Source organism: Ambystoma mexicanum, chromosome 8, assembly GCF_040938575.1.
Source record: "Ambystoma mexicanum isolate Mex_15411 chromosome 8, UKY_AmexF1_1, whole genome shotgun sequence".
In the NCBI taxonomy this organism is placed as follows: Eukaryota; Metazoa; Chordata; class Amphibia; order Caudata; family Ambystomatidae; genus Ambystoma; species Ambystoma mexicanum.
Genome location: NC_090929.1, coordinates 1,423,058,209 through 1,423,075,440, shown reverse-complemented (window position 1 = coordinate 1,423,075,440; position 17,232 = coordinate 1,423,058,209). Strand labels below are relative to the sequence as shown.

General features: G+C 41.1%; 1 long non-coding RNA gene across 1 annotated transcript in view; it reads left to right on the top strand.

The window, feature by feature from the left end:
• Positions 1-15,722, top strand: part of LOC138473068 (uncharacterized) — a 278,641-nt gene extending 262,919 nt beyond the window's left edge. Inside the window, exon 2 of the long non-coding RNA XR_011268719.1 lies at positions 11,689-15,722. This is a non-coding gene — a long non-coding RNA (uncharacterized lncRNA). The remainder of the gene's footprint in view (positions 1-11,688) is intronic.
• The last annotated feature ends 1,510 nt before the right edge of the window (positions 15,723-17,232 follow it).

Here is a 17,232-nt window from a genome sequence, read left to right as displayed (position 1 = left end):
TTCATACAGTAGGTTGGAGGTGAGAGTGTGGGGTCTATCAGTGATGTGTATGTCTGCTTCTCTACAAAAACATGGCCCTAAATGTTATAAGGAATGTGAGCATCCTGATAGTATTTAGGCATTATAGGAAATAATTGCTGGTATGACGATCGCTGCTGATCGCTCTCAATCTGAGTGCCTGCCGACTTGTGAGGAATTGCCCTCTGGTGAGGGTGTAAAAGAGCTAAAAAGCTCCAGGCCAAACACATGGTGAACACATGTGCCCTGCTGCATCAGGCTCCTGATCTGCAGCACTTGCTCCTCAGTGGCAAAGAGCAGTTCCAAAGATCAGAGTTGCTCTGTTTGACAGCTGTTGTGATACCAATGTCACTGCAGACAGAAGTTGCATTGAAATCTGTACCCCTAATTCAAAACATTAATACTTGTGCAGACTGTCCACTGGTGGAAGGGTAATATCTAAAAATAATACCATGCCTAGGTTTTGTTATGGTTACTGATAGTACACACAATTATTAAAAGCCACATCACATTTGTATCATATCATCTCAACCCTCTGAACACAGCTCAGCTCTGGAAAGGCGGCGTAGATTTGTAGTCAGACTGCCGATCTCTTCTGCCTGTCTCAGCCAGCTGGACGATAGGCAGGCAAGCTGTCTCTCTTTGTTCCTTTGAGAGGTTGGGTAGCACCTCTCTCCAGCTCAGGAAACCCTCAGCAAGAAAGCTCCTGCTAGCCATGCTTCAAAGTGTCACTGACATAAAAAAAGGGCCAGCCTCACACCAGGGAATTGCATACCAAAGGGCCTTTGAAGCTGCAGGCTTTGAAGGGGCCATAGTTAGAAGTGTCAGATAGAGGATAAGAGACTGGAGGATGTGTTATTCCTTCTTGATCTTCTGTAGACTTCTCTTTCCTTCCTGTCTCATCCACTTCCTGCAGATCAGAGCACTTTGGGGATGATGAAAGAAGGCTAAAGTCATTTTGCACCTTGACAATGATTGAAACACTTAAAACAATCTTGCTTTTATCCAGTCCCCTCTGAACCTTTACCTTAATAAGGAGGACCATCACACTCCTTCTGGGATTCGTTTTGGACCTATAAGACAAGACCACTGTAGGGAGAGTAGTTTTTCCAAAGTTCTTCAGTTATGAGGTTAAGACAGATGTTCCAAGGCAGAGTTAATCTCTGTCCCCTAACCAGCCCCAGGGAAGATTGGGGATGACTGCTGTAGGAACAATGTATGTCTCTTGACTGTGCCTGTTTCACTTTCATGATTGGATCACTGTTGGTTGTAGAAGTGTGAGGGCTGAGTATGTAGTTTAGGCAGAGCATTCTTTCATTCTTACACACATTCAACACATGACACAATTGACTCTGAGATCACTCACACGCATCATTCAGCCATACAGAGCAGAAATAGGTCAACGGATATAACACAAATCCATCCTTTCCCAAGCACCACACGCACAATCAAACATAAACACACACACACACAACCACACACACACACACCCCAGAAAAAACATGCGCATCACACAAAGTTACCCACCAATGGGGATTTGAAACAATTTCTCCAATACTCTATCTCAAAAATACTTATAACTCACATTTGTTTCTTATCTCACATACGCCTAGCACACCACTAACCACAAAGTCACCGCAGAGGTTCTTCTAACACCTTGCACCCTAATACAATTTAAGGGACATGAGTAAGGGTTTCCTCGATAATACTTGGTTATCACACTACTGTGGCACTCCAATCACTATGCATCCAGTACACATGCATAATACAGCAATGATACCACCATTTCACATGACAAATAGTAAGAAGAGTGCACTTCTGCCATATAGCATCACATTCATAAAATAGTGCACACTACTGGAACACTACTGTCATCCCACAACATTACTATAACAATATATTCAATAACTAGTGTGCCACAATAACATCACATCGCATCCAAAACCAAATGTGCAAAACAGTCATGCCATAATACCCAATAACATCACAATAACATCACCTGTCACATCCTAATACATGCATACACTTCGTTCATGCTACCATACCATTACCTTACATACAATAACGAATGTGCACTTCAGAAATGCTACACTAACCTTGCCTCATATCCCACTATACACCAAACCTTTGCAACTCTAGATACCCTCACATCACATTCCAATACGCATGCATTTGTATGCGCGCTTCATTACCTGCACATCAAACTTTCAGTGAAATATCTTATCCAACACAATGTCAGCATACACAATCCCAAATTTCCACACAACAGTGCGATTACTCCAATCCTTTTTCAGCTCCAACTATACACCAGTTGTGACGTAAAAGTCCTTGTTGCACTTCTTGAACGTTTGTAACACTATGCTTGCAAAGCCAGCAAAAGGATATCTACCATTGTAATGCAATCAATGCAGTTGATAGTTAAGCCTCTATTTTCTTAGAGCTCTTTTACTTTCTAGTGGCACTTCCAACTCACAATACAACACATTGGGCCTCATTACACGGTAGGTGCTAAGGGATTACCGTCACCGGTAAGGTCACTGGTGGCGGTAATCCCTTAGCACCCTACTACGAGGTCCCTCAGCGGGTCCCGTCCTTAACGCCTGGTCTGACCAGGCGTTAAGGACGGGACCCGCTGAGGGACTTTAGAGCTAATAACGGTACCTCAAATTGCGGTACCGTTATTAGCTCCTTCCCCATTCCCATTGAGCCCTATGGGGGCTCAAATGGGAATGGGGAATGGCATTTGGAATGGGGACTTCCCGGGTCCTCCAGGGTCGGAATGACCCGGTAAATCCCATACCGCCTACCCAGACCCGGGATGCAGTAAGGGAGTAGCCATGCTGCTAATAGCGGCATGGTTACCTCCTACCGTGTAATGAGGCCCATTGTCTACACTTGGTCAAAATACCTACACCCATCTCTTTCACGTACCACTTTTGCCCTCATTCTCAAAGAGAGTCACAACATGACAAGGCCATAGGACCACACGACTGGCGTGTCACACACAGTATTATACTGTTCAATGTTCAATTGAAACAAGCACCCCCATTACAGGTATTTTCCTTAGCATATCTTTAACCCTTCTTTTTACCACTGTATGGTTCTTCCGAAGGCTCCTCATGGTGCTGCTCACCATATATACATCTCACTATATGCGTTGTCCTGCTCCGACTCTTGCTGTTGTCCTGCTACAATCTCACAAGCACATCACTAAGGCTTCATTCACCCTGTCCATTGTAGTACATGCCAACAATATTCCAGATCGGCCTCCTCCTACATCATCTCCATGCTACGTGGTTCAGATGTCCAGGCAAATTCGAACACCTCGCCAACCACATTATCTGTAAAGTGGATGGCATCAAGGGATTTTGAAAATTAACAGGAAGATTGAGTGGTAGAGCAGCCGCTGTTGTAATCTGGTGTGGCAGGCATAATTGTCTGCAAGCACGGATGTACCGATATGCGATATTGGAAGCATTCAAGTTTTGGAAGTGCCTGGCATAGATCTTTGAGTTTAAAGCCCTAGGGATTCCTATATGTATAATCACCTCTGAGAGCGGCATTTGAGGTCTTAGATCCAGAAGCTTTCTCTGTTTCAGAGCACCTGAGAGCAGTCTCATCAGTAATTCCCAGTCTAGGCCTGAACTCCCCTGAGCCACCTACTCCTGTGAAAGAGTTCTCAGTGGCAACTGAGTTTTCCATGGATGTAGCACTGGATTCAGTGATCCAAGGATTGCCCACTGGTGTAGAAAAGGAACCTTAGATTTTGGACAGGGTAGTTTCAGACCTAAAGGGCCTGCGAGAACCGAATAAGTTGTCTTCATCTGGAATCCCAGATGAGATTGACGTTTGCTAGGAACAGAGGGACTGTCCCATTCTGCCAGGTTTGTGGAAGCAGATAGGGTATCAGCCACAGGGCAGAGGCCTTGGTCCACTTCAACAAGGGGAACAGGTACAGAGGGAGAGCCCTAGTCTGTTCAGAAACATGGAGCAGGTGCAGTGTGAAAGCCCTGACCTGTTTAAAGACAATTGGGGCTCATTATAAGTTGGACAGTGCAGTAATAACGCGCCAGTATGAAAACCTACTGGCATGTTACCACACCGGATTTTCCGCTAGCATATCGGCAAACTTAGAATGAGCCCCAATGAGCCTAAACATTACATTCTGTGGCAGGGTACAGCCAGTATTTGGTTGTGCATCTATGCCCCAGGAGGTTTCTATCAAACTTGGCTCCTGACACATTTGCTGGTCACTTAGAGGTGACTGGTACATCTTTCAAGCCCCCACATGTATGTAAAAATGTAGGAATCATGGTGCTTCATCCAGTCTTGCCAACGTATTTGTAAGACATGAGAGGCAGTCCAGACCCCCTTAAACCAATTACCTGTGGTTGGGTGGTCTTGTGAGAGGAACCGTATCTTCTCTCAGATGGTTTCCCCTTGAGAAGTATTTTTGACAGGGGACTCCTTTTCATGTCTGTTGCTTTGCAGCTACAACAGGAAAATCAGCAGGACTCTAATTGTCAAACAACCTTTTAGTGCTGGGAAGCTGGTTTGTGCAGGGGCGCCAATCTATGTGCAGGGAATCATATGCCAGGCAGATAACCATAAATCGGCAATTGGAGCTTACTCAGCACAGCTGAGCTCAGAAGGGATGATCAGGCCATTGCCTAACTTAACGAGTGGCGGGAAGGAAAAGGGAACAACTGTTTCACATTTGAGAAGACTCCAGAGTTTGGGCATTTGGCCATATCTCTACAGAGATTCTAAGTGTGCATGGTGCCTAAACTTGGATCTCAACATTCTAGTATTTATGGCACTAATATATTGCCTTATGCGAAGGTGGGCAAGTGAGGAATTGCTGTCTGGTGAGGGTGTGAAAGCCCAAACTTTTACATGTGTTATTAAATTATACTATTATGTAGGTAATACTATCTCAGAAAGGGTGGTCTGATAAAGAGATCCCCATTTTGAAAAGCTGAATGCCAAACAAATAGTGAACACAAGTTCCCCGCTGCATCAGTCTCCTGATCTGCAGCACCTGCCTGTTCAGTGACAGAGAACAGGTTCAAAGCTGTGATACCAAAGTCACTGCAGACAGAGGATACTTTTGAATCTGCACCTCTGATCCAAAACCATTATATTTGTGCAAACTATACTTGTGCTGGCCGGCTGATCTCTAAGAGTTAATCATGTCTGGGTTTTGTATGCTTACTGAGGAGTCATGGTATGCATTGTGAGGAGTCAGTAATGCAAAGTGGAAAACTGCTTGTTTTTTAAAATCAAAAATGAAACATTTTATTAAAGATAAAAAGTGCAAATAAATCCTTGCTAAACCTACTCGGTCAGGGTGTTCCCTACCTAGCATAAGATCTATTGGGATCACTCCTAACATAAACAAAACTGGACCACACATTCAAAGTAAATTATAAACAACATACATAAGTGAATACCAAACAACCAGTAATTCAGATGACTTCACCTGCCCTGGGTAAATCTCTTCCCCAGAATTGTTCGAAGTCAATTTCCCCAAATGTTAAAAAAAAAAAAAGTAAAGTCTTGAACCTGTTCTTTTAAGTTCCAAACGAAATAAAAGTTCACCCAAACACAAATCCACTGGTAACGGTTCTTCAGTATCCAGTTGAAAAGATCCCTTTCCAATTCCAGCCAAGAATATAGCACCAATGGTAATCCTGGATGTCTTCCTTCGGGGATCGCTTTGCAAAAGTTCAAAAGAATAGATTAGCAACTTCTCCTTCTACAACTCTACAAGTGTTTGTAACCTCTGCAATATACTTGGTATAATTGTATGCAGATAACATGATTTATCTGGGCTTTCCAATTTGTAGTAGGTGACAGAAAATAACTTGCTGTAGACTGTGGAGACATAAAATGCTTACTTTGGCATATCAAATGATGAGAATCAATCTAGAATATGGTAGGTTTGCTTTGAAGCCAGTAATGCTGTTTTAGGAGGGTATGGTGGACCCAAATTTAGCATATGGAGCAGAATAACTGTGTCCTTGGGCTTTTGATTGCCTGGATAGATTGGATGCTTTAATATGGTGAAGGGTTTTAAGAGTTCCAAACACAATCTCTGTCTCTGCTTTTCACTTTGAATTAGGGTTAAAATCTCTAAAATAGGGAATAATGGAGTCTTCTTCATTTTTATCGAAGCATCTGTTTCCCAGTGGAGCAGTCTTTGTATCAGGAATTGAATGGTAGTTTGTGTTTAAAAGACCTACATCTATTAAGTAAATTGAGAGATATGTGTAATACCTACTTTCTGGAAATTGGGAAAAGTCGGTCTGATCTTGAGGTACATTTTGGAGTAGTTAAGTATGCTCTATATCTGTCAAATTGGTGTTTAACCACTAATATATTCCACGGTTACTCCTCTTTGTTCCACCCTTCTATGGAACATAAACCTTGTGGGGTGGATTCCCTATATTTAAACTTGTTCCTGAAGCAATATCTTAGAGAAGCAAGGCTTAGACTTAGATGGAACTTATTTCACACAAAAGACATTGGGCCTCATTACGACCCAGGCGTTAACCATGGCGCTATTAGCTATTAGCGCCATGGTTGACGCCGGTACCTTACCAATTCCGCCATGGTGAATGGTGGAATTACCGCCCCATTCCAAGGTTGGCGGGCGGTAATTCCCCATTCACCATTGGCTCCTACCCATTCCCATTTTTGGCCCCATAGGGCTCAATGGAAATGGGGAAGGTGGTGATTACGGTACCGCAAATTGCGGCACCAGTGCCCTTACCGGTACCGGTAATCCCTTACCGCCTGGGTCGTAATGAGGCCCATTGTATTGAAGCGTCGTTTGATTCCACCTGAGGAGTCCTATTGTACAGTTTGTAAGGACAGACTGACAATCAAATCTTTAAAGCACTTGTTGATATACTGTGAAGCACTTTTACCTCTATGTACTATGCATTTGAGAAATCTTATTGTAGACCCCTCTTATGTTAATAGTGAAGCACTTTGGATAAGAGGCTTGAGGGGGTAGTCCAATTCTGTTGGCATCACCTTCACAGGCTTTGTATGTGCCTTAAAACTATAATAGCCAATGCATTTTATGATTAATTATGATTTATGGGATTGTTTTATGAAGTTTGGCTAAGTTATTGTGAAATTTCAAGGCATTTATTTGAGACATAAATATGTGTTTTTACCACTGTGGCTGATTCTATTAGGTTTAGGTGAGATTGTTATTTTAACTCTTTTAGTATTATTGGTAGTGATAATTACATTTCTATGTATGATAACTTTAACAATTCTAATCTTAAATAATACAAAACCACCTATAAATAGTATTCTCAATCCTATGATAACATTGCCGCTCTTCAGCCGCTTCATGCAATTTCACTTGAAATAACATTTACGCAAAATCAACTTCTGCTCATGCAAAGCAGTTCCAGAACATTTTCTTTTCTCCAGGATCGAAATCAAGTATTGGAACCAAAGAAAATGTGCACATAAATGTTTTTTTATGCACATATCTATATTAATTCAATCCACCCCTTGGGTGAATGAGGGGTTGTGGATTTATTCCACGTGAATGCGGTTTAAATATTGACCATAGTGAGTTTCATCTAATTCTGCAGGTTTGTGTTAGAGAAACAGTGCAATCAATTTAGAATGCATGGGATGTCACTCCGCCCACCCAAGATAGGAAAAAAGCTTTGCGATTTTCTAATACAAGGATGAGTACTCCTCTCAGTTCACTTTGTGAATTGGGTCTCCCTGGTTTTATATTGGGATCATTGTTTTCATGTTAATGGAATTAGGATAGCTAAACCTCCTTTCAATTTACAAATTAATTATCTATGGCTTTCACAGATCACACACTATAAAGCAATTTTTTAATTAGGCTATGATATGGGGTGCCTTTGAAATAAATTCCAAGGATTCTTCTTATTTTATCTCTCATTTACCACATGTGGCACTGTCGGCACTTGGAAATATTCCCTGTTTTACATAACGCACAGAATACACAGATAAAAACATGTTCATATTTGTTTAAATGTAATCTCCTACAGCTTTAACTACAATCAAAACACAATGTTATTCACATGAGCAAACTACAATATCAATTCTCTTCCTGTGAATAATAATTTGTCAGCCCCTGCATTCTGTGCAGTCAAATCTCACTGTCCTTTAAATAGCACTTTGGATTTCATATAAAATATCAAGATTTTCTATTTGGAATGAGCGCCCCCTGTGGAAATGACCCCCCAATTCCCTCGTACCTTAGGGACTTAGCAGAGCAATGATTGTAGGGGGCTTATCTATTACATTTGGGGAGTTTTCAGACTCACTTTGAATAATTGTATGAGGCACAAAATCAGGAGAGACCATAAGCTGTTCCTGGGGAAGTCTCGGGTAGCAGGTCTCTCCTGGTCCCCTCCTCCTTTTTCGGGAAAGCCTGTCTGCTTCAGGTTTATTTAAGTTCAGACTCTCTCATGGACAAGGCCTGGCCATCTCAAGATAGGATCCCAGTTCAGTACACAATCCTCTTGGAACAGGTATTTATCTTCCGTGAATCTTTTAATTCCAGAGTCAGTCCCCTATTCCCTGTGTTGCCCAGCTTTTGAAAATTTGTAATATCCCCCCACTTATGTCACAGAATTTGATTGGTGAAATATTTTCTTTGGTTTGCTTCAGGGTAAGACACTGCTGTAGAATGCAAACCCTCACTCTTCATTGGTTGATTACAATTTCTGTACATGTGAAAAGAACAAGGCAAAGGCTCAATCTGCGCTTAATATATTTGCATGCAAAATCATTGTTATCCTATATTTGCGAGCAGCAATATGCTGCATTGATGATATATGGATTTCTGTAATCCCCATTCCACACACGCATCTGGATATGCATCATAAAGTTATACAAATTATATTAATAATTATTAAAACGCATAGACAATTCGGATTTAGTGTCATATGAAAGAGGAGACTCTCAGCTTTAAAGCAGACTTTTCAGGTTGTTTATAACTGGTATGGTTTGCAATTTTATAAGTAGAAATGTTATCTGTTTTATCAAGACATGCTGGATATTACGTTCTTTACATTTAATGAAAGGCTTACACATCAAGGCCTGCCCTCCGCTTATAATTACCCAGGATTTAATATGTATTATACTAACCATCTGGTCAGTTTATTATCTTAAGTAATGTCAATGGTGCCACATTTAGTGCAATGGAATATGTTTAAATCTCAGTACAAGGAGAACAGAGTGTGTTGTCATGGGGGCTGATCTGATGGCTATCAGAGAGCACACAATGAAATTCAACTTGTAGGAATTGTATTCAATGTATTTCCAAGTATTTATCCTTAAACATACCATCTGTGGTAGTGGGCCTAGTCCAGATGACCCTTCATTGTGACCCGTCAGTGTGAGCCTAGTGAATTTTCTTGACAGCAGACCATATATCGTTCCACTCCGAAGGTCCGAGGCCAGTCTCATGGGAACATAATCCACCACCATTAGAATCTGTAAGGAGGGCAGAAGTGAAGTTTTAACTTTTGGTCATTTCAACCAAAAGACAACAAAACCAGTATTCCCAAAGCTATCTCAATTCCTCTATTGATTTTACATGCATGAAAGGCTCATTTATTTTGATTGCATTGACAAAATGACAAAATGTAGGCCATTTGGATTAAATATTCTTTATATCTCATTCTTTTGTGCTCAGCATAATGTGAATAAGAATCAGTTTACAATGTAAACACTGTCAATAAAATGAAAATTTGAGAAATGTTGGAGCTATATTTTAAACACATACCAGCACGTGTTATTTATAGTGTTCTAGGTGAATGCATAGATTATTTGCAACACTAATAATGTTTTCCTCGTTTACAACTGAATCTGGTCTTCTTTAGCTTTCCATACATTCTTCACATGGGGCAAACTATGTGTCCTTTCTTTTGTGCTGTCCGTCATGGAAGAAAATAACTGGTGATAAATGTTATTGAATGAAGCAATGCATTATTCTGGCACCTCTCGCTTTACATTGAAGGAGTCTCAATGTCTTATGTGAGGTGCTGTCCATTATATGAGGCGCCACCTACTCAACTGCTTTGTCGGTGCAATATTTCTCCATACCATTGAATTATATGTGCCACATCTGAAGAAGCAGTGCTGCTTTTCAGCGCCTCTTGCTTTAGTTGTTGCTTTTAGGTTCCTTTTCTGATAACAACATACTTTATTTTTTATTTTATTTTTTTATTTTTATTTTCATTTAGTTTATACAAACTTTTGAAAAAGAGAAAAAAACAAATTCCCTCATAAGTACTACCTAATACCTAATACAATAACTAATACAACCTAATACAATAACTAATAAAATACAACCTATAAAATCTTTAACTTCTCAAACTACTCACCATTCATTGGCTTTCTTATTGCTATATAATCTCATAATAAACCATCAGCCTCTTTTTATGGTTTCACTTGCGTCCTGTCATTGCCTTGTTACATCTGGTTGGTAGCAACTCCTGCTATTCTTCATCTTTTTTGGGCATCATTTTTTCCAACTGTTGGAGAAACAGGGCAAGTGCTAGAGACAATTTCTTATTCATCTTTTTTGGCCATCATTTTTTCCAACTGTTGGAGAAACAGGGCAAGTGCTAAAGACAATTTCATATTCATCTTTTTTGGCCATCATTTTTTCCAACTTTTGGAGAAACAGGGCAAGTGCTAGAGACCATTTCTTATTCATCTTTTTTGGCCATCATTTTTTCCAACTGTTGGAGAAACAGGGCAAGTGCTAAAGACAATTTCTTATTCATCTTTTTTGGCCATCATTTTTTCCAACTGTTGGAGAAACAGGGCAAGTGCTAGAGACAATTTCTTATTCATCTTTTTTGGCCATCATTTTTTCCAACTGTTGGAGAAACAGGGCAAGTGCTAGAGACAATTTCTTATTCATCTTTTTGGCCATCATTTTTTCCAACTGTTGGAGAAACAGGCCAAGTGCTAAAGACAAATTCTTATTCATCTTTTTTGGCCATCATTTTTTCCAACTGTTGGAGAAACAGGGCAAGTGCTAGAGACAATTTCTTACAACATACTTTATAACACTTTTTGGACCAATGCAAAGGTTCTGGGTGGCTTTCTTGTTACAAAAAATACTGCTCTAGAAATAATAATGAGAGGAGAATAGATGTCAACAGGAGCATATAGCCTCTGAATTGAACAATGTACACACAAGTAAAAAGACTATGCTTGCAGAAGATTCCGTGAGAAATCTATTGCTGAATATTTGTGTGACATGCGTTTGAACTAGGAAATGGTGGGAGGTGAAAAGGCAGATAGTAGTTATTCAATATTACCACATGTGATGGCCATTGGTATACGCTTACTCATCAGTTACTTTGCTTACAGAATACTACTGAGAGAAAAGACATTTTCTAAGGCTAGTTACATTTCTTCCATGAGGCTGGATACTATATGCAGATTACCAGCAGTGTGGAGTTATGCAGAGATCTGAGTGCAACCCGCATTTACTTGTTATTTCAGCAGGGCTGTCTCAGCTTGTAATATTATCAGCTTGATACAATGGGCACCATTGAATAGGATAGTAGTAACTATTGTTATTTACAGTAAATTCAATGTTTTTTGTAATCAGATGTGTTTTTTGTTTATCTTTTGCAGCACTGGAAATGTCATGGATCATATGGCCAATGCATTCGCTCACCTAACCAGCTATCACTCAAGCCTGAACAGTTCCCTGCTCCATAAATCCTTTTGCAATCTTTGGCAGGATTTACAATAGAAATGTCAGTAGTTGGGAAGGTGGTGGAAGAGGGGGCAGGGGAGAAATTGAATGAAGGAGTCAGTTCCAATCAAACATAATTATGTCCTGCAAAGGGTGATCTAGCTGCATTCAGGGAATCCAGACGTTGAATTACTTCAGTTGAGTCAATGAGTCAAACACACCAGATGACACTGCTTTGTAAAATGGACAGTCACAACTGGAAATGTGGTGTTCCTGACACAGGACATTATCGATCTAACATCCTCCACCATTATGCCAGTCTGCCTTTGTGTCTCGATATGTCACTATCACTGAGTCTATCTCTCTTTCTTTCTCTCTCTCTCTCTCTCTCTCTCTCTCTCTCTCTCTCTCTCACACACACTCTCACACACACACTCTCTTTCCCATCCAACTCCCTTTCCCTTACTCTCACTTGCCTTCTATTGCTGTGTTTCTTCCATTTTCCATCTTTCCGCCGACATTCTGCTTTCTCTCGCCCATTCCTCCCCTCCGTTTCTATTGAATATTTCCTGTAATGTTTCTGCTGCAAATAGATCTGTATAGGGTCTGTGATAGTTGGCCTTTATAATTAATATGGATGATATATGCCACAATAAAAGCATCATTTATTTTGAAAACACTGGAAAAACACGGTTGTCTGCAAAATAGAAATACATTGAAAAAAACAGATTGTGTTTTTTTTTTAAAACAGTGCCGAATAACACTGGGCATGACAAAACTAAAATAATGATGCCTGAAACCCATATGACAGGTGTGTTTAGGAGACAGCCGTGGATTTCCAGGGTGACATACTGCTATAAGGAAAAACAGGGGAGGGACACAGCCAGATTCTAGGAATTCTGACGAAGCATGACATTTGCCCCAGGGAAGAACACTGCAAACTAATCTGGCAATAGGTTGAATATTTGGGGCACATAATTACACAAAAAGTACTGTAGCTTTAGCGAGGGTTCGTGATTTATTTTGTGGAGACACGCATTCCACAAGACAAGAACAAGGTGGTATTCTATCTTAGATGGGTTCTACTTGGTTACCCTGCAGCATTTTTCAAATTGGCAAGTGGCAGGCTTGGTGGCGTTAATTTGAATCTGACTTTTTCCACCACTTTTTCTTGTTTGTTTGACTCAAGGTGACTCGGTTAAACTTACAAAATGAAGAAAGAGGAAAGGTGTGTATGCAAAGGTGACCAGAAAAGAAACACAAGGAATACAGATGGTTTCACAACATGAGCTCCCTGCCATTGGTTCATAGTGAATGAGAGGAGCAGAACCATCACGTTGGATGCAAATGTTTACAGTTCTTGTATTTAACATTACTAATACCATCTGCCACCTCCCAGACATGTATTTATCTTTCCCCCATTGCTGATATGCCTACAAGCACTTATCCACTCTCTTCAAGGTGTGTCGCTAGACGCACACCGCAATGCAAATGCGTAAAGGTTTAGTCATACCTAACATATCACATTATCTACTGTTCTGTACAGTAGTTTGTCCATGCTAAAGCCAACATGTCATTGGGTGCATAGTGATACACTGTGCTGCGTTTAAGCTTATCTATGTCTACACACATTTTCTATCCACAGCGTGGTGCGTAGTGGAGTGGACACTCGACTTTGAAAAAAGGGAGCAATTTTGTAAGTTGGGTTCAAGTCTCTATGTCGGTGCATATGTGTACCGTTATGACCTCAATGGCCTACAAATGGTAAAAAGTAAAATAAAAAAATAGTAATAATTTGAACAGTGGTATTAAATATCATAACAAAGAAATGAAGACAAAGTGTCATGACCACTGCCATAAATATGCATCCTGTCCCCATCCTGTGATTTTCCTACACCCACAACTCTGTGACAGTATGTACACTGGTCTACTAGGGCACACAGCTTAGTCATTATGGTCAAATAGATGGAAGTGGAGGAATGTCATGAACTTTTAGCACAATTACATGAATGAATACCATAACTGCCAAGCTCCTCCTTCATCTCATGGTAGCCTGGTAACGTCAGTGACCATGTATCTTGGAAACCTGGCTAAAACATAGATGCTCCGCTAGCCCTGTGCCTGGTGTCCTGCTTTTTCCAGTGTTCTCTCTGATCTTCTCCAGCTACTGTTAAGAATCAGCGTTCACCCCAATATTCACCTGCTGTATTTGGACCCCCCGGGCAGACGTAATAGAGGGAGAAAAAGTGAGAAAAAGAACATACTTGGTCGACTCAGAGCTCAAAGCACCACCTATGAATCCTTTGAGCCTCAAGTTAGTCTTTTGTTCTTAAACTGATCCCTCTAATCTTTGTAAAGAGCTCAGCCTATGGACTAACTCTTTCTAACAAGAGTTTTCAGTGTTAGCTCATAAGACTAAGTTGCCTATCTCTGCACTATTTTGCTTCACCAAAAGGGCTCAGTGATCAGCCAAACAACTCAATGGCTTTACCAAGAAGGTTCAGTGCGTTTTATAGGGACCAATCAGCCTTACCACACAAGTGTGCAGTACATCTCATGTACACATGCTTTACTGTGCCCAAAGAAAGATCTGAAGAAAAAAAGAAGGAACTCCCCACAGCACAACAAGTACACGTAACGGATTTGGGTTATTTGGTGTACCGAATTCCCTTGCATTTAGCTAGGAGATAACCAACGGCACAGGTGGGTTGGAGGAAAGACCTCGGAATGCACTGAACCACATGTGCAGCCTTGTTTCAGGGACCCATGCCTGTAGCCCATAGCCACCAGCTGCTACATCTTCCAAAAGGTTGTTCCAAATCATCACAATCTAGTTTTCCCTTGTGTGTCCCCCAATTCCTGTATCACAATCATGATCCGGGGATGCCTGCAGGTGTATAGAGGAACCAACTTCTGGGACTCGGTCATCCTCATAGTTATCAGGTAAGACGAAACACGAAGGTAGCAGCCATGGGTGCTGCCTTTGAACCTATTCACCAGTGCTTTACTTTTTTCTCATTGTTTCTTGAATTCAAAGGAGCCATTTGTCAAGTGGTGTCAAGTGGTGTCAAGTGACTATGAATATGCAAAGCTATTTTTTGAACACTCAAGGCAGTAATTAGTTCCCATGGCAACAGCCTTCCCCCTTGAGTTAAGAATTACTTAAAGGCTTCTGCTGTAAGAGAGGGTGGGTCTGAGCTTACGGGGCGTGGCAACCTTTGCTTAGGGTACTGTTTAAGCAGTGATATTGCCAAATGCTTGTCCAGTGCTGACATGCTATGCAATGTTTGCCTTGACGGTCTGGAGTAATATCTTCCAGGTTCGCCATTATTCCAATTTGTGATGCAACACAAGAACACTGAATGCTACTTCAGGGGCACAGTTGAGCAGGTGGCGGCTCTAAAGACAAAAATATAATGACGAGGTTGCTGGAGTTACTGCAAGGGAGCTAGTAAAAATGACATGCTCCAAACACAGCAAAAACAAAAAGCTGCACACAATCAAAGAGAAGGATTATTGGTTGCTTGGGGTGGGAGGACTGAACCTTAAAAGGCTGAATTTGACAAATGTTGGCATTATGGGGCTTGAGTTCACCAGTTCTCCTATGAACATTGGCCAAAATTCCAGCCAACAACGAGTGCCAAAATGCCTATGTGCCTGTGTCTCACTCATGTTGGTGTTTTTACTGAAGCCACTGAGGCTGTTGTTCAACACTTTTCCCCACATGAAATACAAATTCCGGTAACACATCAGGCACAGTGTTGGGAAGGGAGGAAGGGAACAGACGAGTAGCAGCTAGGTACTCATTGAGAGTGTATTTACTCAAGAAAATTGTGGGAGTTGATTGAACTAAAAAACACATCTGGAGAAGGCTGAGTGAAGAAAAAATATATTGTGTATGGTATACTGATCACGGTGAAATACTGTTTTTGGCTGATCACTTTCCCAAAATAAAAACTGTTCAAGTCAAGTAGGAAACCTTTCTATAAATGTCTGTGGAATTCCTCAATTGATCTGTTTGCCTGCGATTAAGTGGACTGGGACAACACCGTGAGTATGGGGGTGCCCATGCTCAAGGCGTTGTCCCAGTCACAAGATATGGGGTGACGTTTTGGAGGATGCACACAGGTGTTAACATCAATATGGAGTTAGAGGAGTTCTACTTGTTAGACTAATTGTTTGTAGTAAAGAGAGAAGATGAGCCTGGCCTTGGATTTTGTGGATATATTTATGTTGTGTTAATGCATTTATGCAAGTTGTGGATAGTGGTGTGAAAGAATACTTCAGTGGAATAAAGCTTCACACGTGGGAAGGTGGGTGTGAAATTCCTACTCTTTGGGTAAGTATTGGGTGAAAAATATTGAGAGGTTTCGCAATTAAATCTGTAGTAGTAAATAGTTGTTGGCCATCCACTGCCACTCTTGTTCCTATAGGGTATTTACCCATTCATTTATTCATGAAAACACAGAAACGTTCATCTGCCACCATTATAGTGAAATATTTCACCCATAGAATGGAATTTTATTCAACCAATTTAATGATCTGACAGGAGTGTGAAGGTTGAGCATCCTTTTGAATATCTAACAATCGCTCTGGCAGTTATTGATCAACTCTTAGCCAATTAACGTTCAATATTTGGTCAATACAGAGCTGTCTGAATCACAGTGTGACTTTGTGGACCAGAGTTGTGGTCTTCAAGCCAAGGTGAGGGCTACAAATCATCTAGGGCAATTACCTGAGGTTAGTTGGAATACAAAACATAGCATAGCCATCAGAACACTTAGCAACAGGTCTTCAGGTATCGGGATGGCACCAAACAGCTACATCCACAGGTTTCTTCAACACATCAGCCAGTGCCTCTCTTTCTGTCCACAGTATGGCCTTCACAAAATGATTTACAGGAGCCTGGGGTTAACATTGGTTAAGCTCAAAGTCTATATTAGGAGATAATAAAACTGCAGTTTGTTGTTAAATCACTCTTGGGTTGGACAATCAACTGCGTTTTGGGTAGTTGTTGTGATGGGAACCACTCAACACCTCGAGGCACCCGCCTTGTGAATTAATATAGGAAGGGTACAGCCATATGAGGCAACTGGCAGGCGGCAGGGGGAGAAGATGGAATGATAAGAGCCACTTCAGGCCCACAACTGTGAGACAAAATACTAAGAAAGCAAGGTTGGAAGACAGGGTGCTCAGACAAACATCTTTAGCAGCAAATTGTAAAGTTCATGAAGATGTCTTTCAAACGGTAGCGAAGGGGACTCACAGACACTAGGATGCTTTAAGGTTGACCCAGAGGATATGGGCTTTTCAAATACCTTAAGTTCTTTTCTTTGCGGGCTTCAGAGCATTTAGCCAGGATTCCAGCAACTTCCTGAGGTAAGATTGTAAGATGGGTCCATCACACAATGTGGTCCAAGAAGCAATGGCAAGCCGCACAAACAAGTTTGGCACAGGCATGTCTGGGTCTGTGTAGCTCA